We start from the raw sequence: 11,827 nt of genomic DNA, 5'->3' as shown, positions 1-11,827 counted from the left end.
TAATGTCCTTCCTCAGATTTGGAGACCAAAACTGTACGCAATACTCCAGGTGTGGTCTCCTGGTCCTATACTCAAATCCTTTTGCTATGAAAGCTAACATACCATTGGCTTTCTTCACTGCCTGCTGCACCTGCATGCCTACCTTCAATGACTGGTGTACCATGACACCCAGGTCTCGCTGCATCTCCCCCTTTCCCAATCGGCCACCATTTAGATAATAGTCTGCTTTCCTGTTTTTGCCACCAAAATGGATAACCTCACATTTATCCACATTCTACTGCATCTGCCAAACATTTGCCCACTCACCCAGCCTATCCAAGTCACCCTGCAGTCTCCTAGCATCTTCCTCACAGCTAACACTGCCCCCCAGCTTAGTGTCATCCGCAAACTTGGAGATATTGCCTTCAATTCCCTTATCCAGATCATTAATATATATTGTAAATAGCTGGGGTCCCAGCACTGAGCCTTGCGGTACCCCACTAGTCACTGCCTGCCATTGTGAAAAAGACCCGTTTATTCCTACTCTTTGCTTCCTGTTTGCCAGCCAGTTCTCTATCCACATCAATACTGAACCCCCAATGCCATGTGCTTTAAGTTTGTATACTAATCTCTTATGTGGGACCTTGTCGAAAGCCTTCTAGAAGTCCAGATACACCAAAACTGTACGCAATACTCCATGTGTGGTCTCCTGCTCCTATACTCAAATGTCATCCGCAAACTTGGAGATATTGCCTTCGATAAGGCGCAGGTTTGTAGATGAATTATCTTTCATGGAAATGTAAAATTGTTCCTAACGTGTGTAGGATAGCACTAGTGTACGGGGTGATTGCTAGTCGGAGTGGACTCGGTGGGCATGTCTCCACAATGTATCTCTAAAAGTCTAGAAAGTTTTTAAAAACTGTGCATTCACCTTAGTTATTGCAGAGTTCTCTCTCTCCCAATCTCCAGCAGTTTCCTACAGACTCAGAGTCATACAGTGGAAAAAGGCACCATCCCGACTTGCCCACACCGACCAACATTCCCCACCTACACTCGCCCTGGCCCTAGATCCACTACCTCACAGAGAGAGTACAGAGGAGATTTACTAGAATGTTGCCTGGGTTTCAGCAACTAAGTTACAGAGAAAGGTTGAACAAGTTAGGGCTTTATTCTTTGGAGCGCAGAAGGTTAAGGGGGGACTTGATAGAGGTTTTTAAAATGATGAGAGGGATAGACAGAGTTGACGTGGAAAAGCTTTCCCCACTGAGAGTAGGGAAGATTCAAACAAGGGGACATGACATGAGAATTAAGGGACTGAAGTTTAGGGGTAACATGAGGGGGAACTTCTTTACTCAGAGAGTGGTAGCTGTGTGGAATGAGCTTCCAGTGAAGGTGGTGGAGGCAGGTTCGTTTTTATCATTTAAAAATAAATTGGATAGTTATATGGATGGGAAGGGAATGGAGGGTTATGGTCTGAGCGCAGGTAGATGGGACTAGGGGAGAGTAAGTGTTCGGCACGGACTAGAAGGGCCGAGATGGCCTGTTTCCGTGCTGTAATTGTTATATGGTTATATGGTACCTGTCTAATTGCTTCTTAAACATTGCGATCGTCAAAAGACAATAGGTGCAAGGGTCGATCCTGACCACGGGTGCTATTTCATAGGTTCTCGGAGCAGAATTAGACCATTCGGCCCATCAAGTCCACTCCGCCATTCAATCACGGCTGATCAATCTTTCCCTCTCAAGCCAATTCCCCTGCCTTCTCCCCATAACTCCCAACAAACCACATGATTTGCACATGCTCCCCGAGATCGCATGGAGTTCCTCCCCTTTGCTCCTACATTCCTAAATCGTGCAAGTTTATATGTTCCTTCGATACAAAAGACAATAGATAATAGACAATAGGTGCAGGAGTAGAGGCCATTCGGCCCTTCGAGCCAACACCAACCGCCATTCAATGTGATCATGGCTGATCATCCCCAATCAGTACCCCGTTCCTGCCTTCTCCCCATATCAATAGACAATAGGTGCAAGAGTAGGCCATTCGGCCCTTCGAGCAGGCACCGCCAATCAATAGACAATAGACAATAGATGCAGGAGTAGAGGCCATTTGGCCCTTCGAGCCAGCACCGCGATCCAATGTGATCACGGCTGATCATCCCCAATCAGTGTCCCGTTCCTGCCTTCTCCCCTGACTCTCTCTCGCTATCTTTAAGAGCCCTATCTAGCTCTCTCTTGAAAGCATCCAGAGAACCGGCCTCCACCGCCCTCTGAGGCAGGGAATTCCACAGACTCACAACTCTCACGCTGCGGGGATCGCTGGTCGGCACGGACCCGGTGAGCTGGGGCCTGTGTGCGTGTGTGCGCTGTATCTCTAAACTAAACTATTGCTCAGTCCACCTGGTCAACGGCTCAAGATCCTGCTGTAATTAGTCCCGTGGTCTCTCTCAATCGGGGGATATGTGGGAGAAAGCAGGAACGGGGCAGTGATTTTAAATGATCAGCAGTGATCATATTGAATGGCGGTGCTGGCTCGAGGGGCTGAATGGCCTCCTCCTGCAACTATGATTTATGTTTGTGGAATTCCCTGCCACAGAGGGCAGTGGAGGCCAAATCACTGGATTGATTTAAGAGAGTTAGATAGATCTCTAGGGGCTAGTGGAGTCAAAGGATATGGGGAGAAGGCAGGCACGGGTTATTGATTGGGGACGATCAGCCATGATCATATTGAATGGCGGTGCTGGCTCGAAGGGCCGAATGGCCTCCTCCTGCACCTATTTTCTATGTTGGCAAACACAAGGCTGTTAAGAAACATAGAAAATAGGTGCAGGAGTAGAGGCCATTCGGCCCTTCAAGCCTGCACCGCCATTCAATATGATCATGGCTGATCATCCAACTCAGTATCCTGTACCTGCCTTCTCTCCATACCCCCTGATCCCTTTAGCCACAAGGCTAGTCTTTTAGTCTTTTAGGACCGAGATGAGAAAATCATTTCTTTTCACACGCAGAGAGTGGTGAATCTGTGGAATTCTCTGCCACAGAAGGTAGTTGAGGCCACACAGTTCATTGGCTATATTTAAGAGGGAGTTAGATGTGGCCCTTGTGGCTAAAGGGATCAGGGGGTATGGAGAGAAGGCAGGGACGGGATACTGAGTTGGATGATCAGGCTTGATCATATTGAAACATAGAAACATAGAAAATAGGTGTAGGAGTAGAGGCCATTCGGCCCTTCGAGCCTGCACCGCCATTCAATATGATCATGGCTGATCATCCAACTCAGTATCCCATCCCTGCCTTCTCTCCATACCCCCTGATCCCTTTAGCCACAAGGGCCACATCTAACTCCCTCTTAAATATAGCCAATGAACTGTGTGGCCTCAACTACCTTCTGTGGCAGAGAATTCCACAGATTCACCTCTCTCTGTGTGTGGAAAAAAAATGTTTTTCTCATCTCGGTCCTAAAAGATTTCCCCCTTATCCTTAAAGAACCGGTCTTAAATATAGCCAATGAACTGTGGCCTCAACTACCTTCTGTGGCAGAGAATTCCACAGATTCACCACTCTCTGCGTGTGAAAAATGTTTTCCTCATCTCGGTCCCAAAAGGTTTCCCCCTTATCCTTAAACTGTGTGTGTGTGTGGCCTCAACTACCTTCTGTGGCAGAGAATTCCAGATAAAAACAGGCCTGAGCCACAGGGAGAGGTTGAGCAGCCTGGATAGTTGAGGCAGAGGCTATTCCAACGAAAAGGGCCGAATGGCCTCCTCCTGCACCAACATTATCGATGTTTCTATGTTCTATGCTTGTAAGAGGGTAGTTGAGGCCAGTTCATTGGCTATGTTTAAGAGGGAGTTAGATGTGGCCCTTGTGGCTAAGGGGATCAGGGGGTATGGAGAGAAGGCAGGTACGGGATACTGAGTTGGATGATCAGCCATGATCATATTGAATGGCGGTGCAGGCTCGAAAGGCCGAATGGCCTCTACTCCTGCACCTAATTTCTATGTTTCTATCTATTGGCTATATTTAAGAGGGAGTTAGATGTGGCCCTTGTGGCTAAGGGGATCAGGGGGTATGGAGAGAAGGCAGGTACGGGATACTGAGTTGGATGATCAGCCACGATCATATTGAATGGCGGTGCAGGCTCGAAGGGCCGAATGGCCTCTACTCCTGCACCTAATTTCTATGTTTCTATCTATTGGCTATATTTAAGAGGGAGTTAGATGTGGCCCTTGTGGCTAAGGGGATCAGGGGGTATGGAGAGAAGGCAGGTACGGGACACTGAGTTGGATGATCAGCCACGATCATATTGAATGGCGGTGCAGGCTCGAAGGGCCGAATGGCCTCTACTCCTGCACCTAATTTCTATGTTTCTATCTATTGGCTATATTTAAGAGGGAGTTAGATGTGGCCCTTGTGGCTAAGGGGATCAGGGGGTATGGAGAGAAGGCAGGGATGGGATACTGAGTTGGATGATCAGCCACGATCATATTGAATGGCGGTGCAGGCTCGAAGAGCCCGAATGGCCTCTACTCCTGCACCTAATTTCTATGTTTCTATGTTTCAATATAGAGGAGGCTTCACGGGCAATGCAAGAGGCTGAGAGGGGCACAGAGTAGGAGGTGAAAGGCCCCATACAAGTTGAGAGGCCTATCTGCCCGTGGCAGGTAACAGCGTCTCTCTGGGGTTTGATCACAGCACAGTGCGTTTCTTCTTCCCACCGTGCCTGCCTGCTTCCCCGCCCCTCGCTCGGCACTGAGGACCCATTCATCTGCAGCCCGCAGCAACCGCTGGCTAGGCTCCAACGTCAATACGGGCTGCCTCTCTAGAAACATAGAAACATAGAAAATAGGTGCAGGAGTAGAGGCCATTCGGCCCTTCGAGCCTGCACCAGCACCGCCATTCAATATGATCATGTGTTTAAGAAGGGAACTGCAGATGCTGGAAAATCGAAGGTAGACAAAAGGCGCTGGAGAAAGATGCTGCCTCACCCGCTGAGTTTCTCCAGCATTTTTGTCTGGCCTTGCTACTAGTCCTGGGACGGAGAGGGGGGGGGGTATAGGAGCAGGGAGGTTCCACTGCAGTTGTACAGGGTCTTGGTGAGACCACACCTGGAGTATTGCGTACAGTTTTGGTCTCCTAATCTGAGGAAAGACATTCTTGCCGTAGAGGATTTGAGTATAGGAGCAGGGAGGTTCTACTGCAGTTGTACAGGGTCTTGGTGATCAAAATAACCGTTGCAATATTTACAAAGTTGTCATCAGACCCACTCCCTGCCTGGCTGAACATTCCAGCACCCAGCGCAATAGAAAATAAACCCTTTCCAGCATTGAAGACAGACACAAAATGCCGGAGTAACTCAGCGGGATGGGCAGCACCTCTGGGGTGGGGGAAGGAATAGGTGACGTTTCGGGGTGAGACCTTTCTTCAGACCGGGAGTCAGGGGGAGAGGGAGACACAGAGATATTAAGGGACCAAAGCGGAAGAAGGTCAAGGAAAATAGACAGCAGACAAAAGTGCTGGAGAAACTCAGCGGGTGCAGCAGCATCCATGGAGCGAAGGAAATAGGCAACGTTTCGGGCCGAAACCCTTCTTCTGACTTCTGTCTGAGTTTCTCAAGCATTTTTGTGTACCTTCGAGTTTCCAGCATCTGCAGTTCCTTCTTAAACACAAGGCAAATAGACAATAGGTGCAAGAGTAGGCCATTCGACCCTTCGAGTCAGCACCACCAGTCAATGTAATCACAGACATAGACATAGACAATAGAAACATAGAAACATAGAAACATAGAAATTAGGTGCAGGAGTAGGCCATTCGGCCCTTCGAGCCTGCACCGCCATTCAATATGATCATGGCTGATCATCCAACTCAGTATCCCGTACCTGCCTTCTCTCCATACCCCCTGATCCCCTTAGCCACAAGGGCCACATCTAACTCCCTCTTAAATATAGCCAATGAACTGGCCTCAACTACCCTACCTCTGTGGCAGAGAGTTCCAGAGATTCACCACTCTCTGCGTGAAAAAAGTTCTTCTCATCTCGGTTTTAAAGGATTTCCCCTTTATCCTTAAGCTGTGACCCCTAGTCCTGGACTTCCCTAACATCGGGAACAATAGACTATCTAACTCCCTAGGAGGGCATAGATAGATAGATTAATTCTTGATTATAGACAATAGACAATAGGTGCAGGAGTAGGCCATTCGGCCCTTCGAGCCTGCACAGCCATTCAATATGATCATGGCTGATCATCCAACTCAGTATCCCATCCCTGCCTTCTCTCCATACCCCCTGATCCCTTCAGCCACAAGGGCCACATCTAACTCCCTCTTAAATATAGCCAATGAACTGTGTGGCCTCAACTACCTTCTGTGGCAGAGAATTCCACAGATTCACCACTCTGTGTGTGAAAAATGATTTTCTCATCTCGGTCCTAAAAGATTTCCCTCATGGCTGATCATCCCCAATCAGTACCCCCCCCGTTCCTGCCTTCTCCCCATATCATAGAAACATAGAAAATAGGTGCAAGAGGAGGCCATTCGGCCCTTCGAACCCAGCACCGCCATTCAATGTGATCATGGCTGATCACCCTCAATCAGTACCCCGTCCCTGCCTTCTCCCCATATCCCCTGATTCCGCTATCTTTAAGAACCCTATCTAACTCTCTCTCGAAAACATCCAGTGGATTGGCCTCCACTGCCTTCTGTGGCAGAGAATTCTAAACCAAATAACAGTGTTTAAGAAGGAACTGCAGATGCTGTTAAAATCGAAGGTACACAAAAAAGCTGGAGTAACTCAGCGGGTGCAGCAGCATCTATGGAGCGAAGGAAATAGGCAACGTTTCGGGCCGAAACCCTGAAGGAAATAGGCAACGTTTCGGGCCGAAACCCTTCTTACGACACAGGGACACCTGAAGTGTTTTAAGAAGGAACTGCAGATGCTGGAAAAATCGAAGGTGGACAAAAATGCCGGAGAAACTCAGCAGGTGAGGCAAAATTCTAACAGATCTAACTGTTGTCAAGTTGGGAAAAGGGGAAGTACAACGGGATCTGGGGGTCCTTGTTCATCAGTCTATGAAAGTAAGCATGCAGGTACAGCAGGCAGTGAAACCCTTCTTCAGACCGTGTTAGCTTGTTTAAGAAGGAACTGCATTTTTGTCCACCTATCATTGTTAGCTTGTTGCGCTGGCTATCATTGTTAGCTTGTTGCACTGGCTCCCTGCTTATTTGACAAAGCTCCTCGAGACCACTTCCCTCTGGGTTACTGACCTACCGGCAAGTTGAAATAGTTTCTCTCTTATGCCCAAAACAGATTAGGTGTTCAATAACGTCGCATTGTTTACTGGAGCTTGCTGGCTGCCTGATTTCACTACAATGGCCACCTCACATGATCGCTTGGCTGGCAAAGACTGGGCTCGAGATCGGCTCAAAACGCTGGAGTCGCTCAGCGGGAACCAGGCAGCATCTCCGGACAGCGGGAATGGGCGACGAGACCCTCCTTCAGACTGAGAAGTCGGGGGAGAGGGAGACCCAGAGAGAGGTGTGGACGGGCAAGGTGTGAAAACGAGACATCGAAGGGCTCAAGGGAAATGCGGAATAGCCAATAGACAATAGGTGCAGGAGTAGAGGCCATTCGGCCCTTCAAACCCAGCACCGCCATTCAATGTGATCATGGCAGATCATCCCCAATCCAGTCTGAAGAAGGGTTTCGGCCCGAAACGTCGCCTATTTCCTTCGCTCCATAGATGCTGCTGCACCCGCTGAGATTCTCCAGCATTTTTGTTTACCATCCCCAATCAGTACCCCGTTCCTGCCTTCTCCCCATATCATAGAAACCATATAACGATTACAGCACAGAAACAGGCCATCTCGGCCCTTCAAGTCCGTGCCGAACACTTATTCTCCCCTAGTCCCATCTACCTGCACCCAGACCATAACCCTCCATTCCTTTCCCATCCATATACCTATCCAATTTATTTTTAAATGATAAAATCGAACCTGCCTCCACCACTTCCACTGGAAGCTCATTCCACACAGCTACCACTCTCTGAGTAAAGAGGTTCCCCCTCACGTTACCCCTAAACTTCTGTCCCTTAATTCTCAAGTCATGTCCTCTTGTTTGAATCTTCCCTACTCTCAGTGGGAAAAGCTTATCCACGTCAACTCTGTTTATCCCTCTCATCATTTTAAAGACCTCGATCAAGTCCCCCCTTAACCTTCTAGAAAATAGGTGCAGGAGGAGGCCATTCGGCCCTTCGATCCCAGCACCGCCATTCAATGTGATCATGGCTGATCATCCCCAATCAGTATTTAAGAAGGAACTGCAGTTGCTGGAGAATCGAAGGTAGACAAAAGTGCTGGAGAAACTCAGTGGGTGCAGCAGCATCTATGGAGCGAAGGAAATAGGCAACGTTTTGTGTCGAGACCCTTCTTCTGATTACATCTTCTGAAGAAGGGTCTCGACCCGAAATGTTGCCTATTTCCTTCGCTCCATAGATACGTAGAAACATAGAAAATAGGTGCAGGAGTAGGCCATTCGGCCCTTCGAGCCTGCACCGCCATTCAATATGATCATAGAAACATAGAACATAGAAATTAGGTGATCAGGAGTAGGCCATTCGGCCCTCGAGTGTCCGCCATCAATATGCCTTCTCTCCATCAGTATCCCGTACCTGCCCTTTAGCCACAACCCCCACATCCCTTTAACAAGGGCCCTCCTAACTCCCTCTTAGCCAATGAACTGTGTGGCCTCAACTACCTTCTGTGGCAGAGAATTCCACAGATTCACCACTCTCTGTGTGTGAAAAGAAATGATTTTCTCATCTCGGTCCTAAAAGATTTCCCCCTTATCCTTAAACTGTGTGTGTGACCCCTTGAAAAATGTGTTTCCTCATCTTGGTCCAAAAAGATTTTCCCCCTCATCCTTAAACTGTGACCCCTTGTTCTGGAAACTGCTGCACCCGCTGAGTTTCTCCAGCATTTTTGTCTACCTTCGATTTTCCAGCATCTGCAGTTCCTTCTTGAACAGAAGCATGCATACCTGCCCCTCCTAGATTTACTCTTCCTCAAAGGAGGCATCACAGATACTCTCCCGCCCCTTCTCATCTCTTCTCACCCCCATCCAGCCCCCCTATACTTCAAGGAACCGCACATTGTGATCATGGCTGATCATCCACAATCAGTAACCCGTTCCTGCCACAATCCTCCCTACCCCCCCCCCCCCCCCCCCCCCCCCCCCCCCACCACTTATCAAAACTCCTCCAGGAAGCTTCTCCCAAACCCTCGCTCTTCAACTCATGCAGGTGAAGCAGAGGGGTCACATTTGTAGATAAAAGCACCAATTAGTTTGAAACCCCCCCCCCCCTCAAACCCTCACCTCCCCTTACTCCTTCCTTCCACCCCCTCCTTCCTCACTCCCGCCCCCACCCCCTTCTGCTCCTCCACCTCTCTTCCTCCCCCCCTCCTCACTCACTTCCCCATCCCTTACTCCCCTCCTCACTCACTTCCCCTCCCCCCCTCCCCTCACTCACTCACTTCCCCTCCCCACTCCTCAATCTTCCTCACCCTCACACTCAACTCACACCCTCCTCTTTCCCTCTCACCTCACACTCTCCTCAATTCAATCTCCCTCACCTCTCCCTCCTCAATCCCCCTCCCTCTCACTCAATTCACTCCACTTCCTCTCTCCCTCTCTCTTTCCTCTCTCTCTCTCTCCTTCCTCCTCTCCTCTCCTCTCCCTCTCTTCTTATCTCTATCTCTTCCTCTCTCTCTCTCTCCTTCCTCCTTTCCCCTCCTCTCTCTCTTCCTCTTACCCTCTTCCTCTCTCCCTCTTCCGCTCTCTCTCTCCATCCTCCTCACTTCCTCTCTCCCTCTTCCTCTCTCCCTCACCCCTCCCCTCCTCTTCCATACCCTCACTCTCTTCCCTCCCTCCCTCTCCTCCTCCTAACCCTCTCTTTCTCTCTCCTTCCTCCTCTCCCCTCCACACTCCTCCTCTCAATTCCCCTCCCTCCCTCTCTCACTTCACTCCACTCTTCCTCTATCACTCGCTTTCTCTCTCTCCTTCCTCATCTCCCTCCTCTCTCTCTTTCTCTCTCTCCCTCTCTCTCCTCCACACTCAATACACTCCTTCCTCTTCCTTCTTCCTTCTCCTCTCCCTCCTTTCTCCTCTCCCTCTCTTCCTCTCAATTCCTCTCCTTCCCTCTCCTTCAATGATCTCTTCCTCTCTCTCCCTCCTCACACTCAATACACTCCTTCCTCTTCCTTCTTCCTTCCTCTCCCTCCTTCTTTCTCTCTCCTTCCTCCTCTCCCTCTCTTCCCCTCCCTCTCCCTCAATTCTCTCTTCCCTCTCTCTCTCTCTCTCTCTCTCCTCACACTCAATACACTCCTTACTCCTCTCTTCCTTCCTCTCTTCCTTCTTCCTCCTTCTTCCTTCCTCTCTCTCTCTCTCTTCCTCTCTCTCTCTCCTTCCTCTCTCTCTCCTTCCTCCTCTCTCTCCCCTCTCTCCTCCTCCTCTCTCTCTCTCTCTCCTCCTCTCTCTCCTTCCTCCTCTCTCTCTCTCTCTCTCTCTCCCTTCCTCTCTCTCTCTCTCTCCTCTCTCTCCCACTGTCCCCTCCTCTCTCTCTCCCCTCCTCTCTCTCTCCCCTCTCTCCCTCTCCTCCCTCTCCTCTCTCTCTGCTTTCTCCGTCCCCCCCCCCTTCCCCCTTACTCTCCTTCTCTCTCCCTCTACTTTCTCCTTTCCCCTCTCCTTCCCTCCTTCTCTCACCCTCTCTCTCTCTCTCCTCCTTCCCTCCCTCCCCTCCAGCAACAGTTGCCACTCACCTGCGCCTCCACCTCTCCCTCACTCTCTCTCTCACACTCCCTCTCTCCGTCGCCGCCGCTGTTGACAACCGTCCACCAGGGCCCAGGTCCCGCCCCCCGTCGTCGCCGCCCATTGGCCGCCTAACGCCGAGAGCCCGCCCTCCGTCCTCATTGGTTCCCGCGCCCGTCCATCAGCCGCCTACAGCCCGCCCTCCCTCCTCATTGGTTCCGGCGCCCGCCCATCAGCCTCCCATGGCCCGCCCTCCCTTCCTCATTGGTTGCCGCGCCCATCCGTCAACGGCCGTCTCCACCGTGATTGGAGGTGGAGGACGGACGCTGATCCCGCCCCCCCTTCCTCCTCATTGGTTCCCACGCTCTTCCTACCTCGCTCATTGGTCAGATCACCCATCTGTCAAGGGCCATCTCCATCGTGATTGGTGAACGATGCCAGACGTCGAACCCGCCCTCCCTCCTCATAGGTCGACTCGCCCGTCCGTCAACGGCCATCTCCCACCGTGATTGGAGGTGGAGGACTGACGCTGCGCCCGCCTCTCTCTACGCTCATTGGATCGCGATCCCGTCCATCAGCCGCATACCGCCCATCATCCCTCCTTCATTGGTCAGATCACCCATCTGTCATGGGGTCATCTCCATCGTGATTGGTGGTCGAAGCCAGACGCTAAGCCCGCCCTCCCGGCTCATTGGATCCCGCGCCCGTACATCAGCGTCCCATGGCCCGCCCTCCCTCGCTCATTGGTCGCCTCGCACATCCGTCAACGGCCATCTCCACCGTGATTGGAGGCGGAGGACTGACGCTGAGCCCGCCCCTCCCTTCCTCCTCATTGGTTCCCACGCTCTTCCTACCTCCCTCATTGGTCAGCGCACCCATCCGTCAACGGCCATCTCCATCGTGATTGGTGAACGATGCCAGGCGTCGAGCCCGCCCTCCCTCTTCATTGGTTGCGGCGCCCGTCCATCAGCCGCCTACAGCCCCGCCCTTCCTCTTCATTGGTCGAGTCGCCCATCCGTCAACGGCCATCTCCACCGTGATTGGTGAATGAT

Source organism: Leucoraja erinacea, unplaced genomic scaffold (assembly GCF_028641065.1).
Source record: "Leucoraja erinacea ecotype New England unplaced genomic scaffold, Leri_hhj_1 Leri_372S, whole genome shotgun sequence".
Classification (NCBI taxonomy): Eukaryota; Metazoa; Chordata; class Chondrichthyes; order Rajiformes; family Rajidae; genus Leucoraja; species Leucoraja erinaceus.
This window is presented reverse-complemented; position numbering follows the sequence as displayed.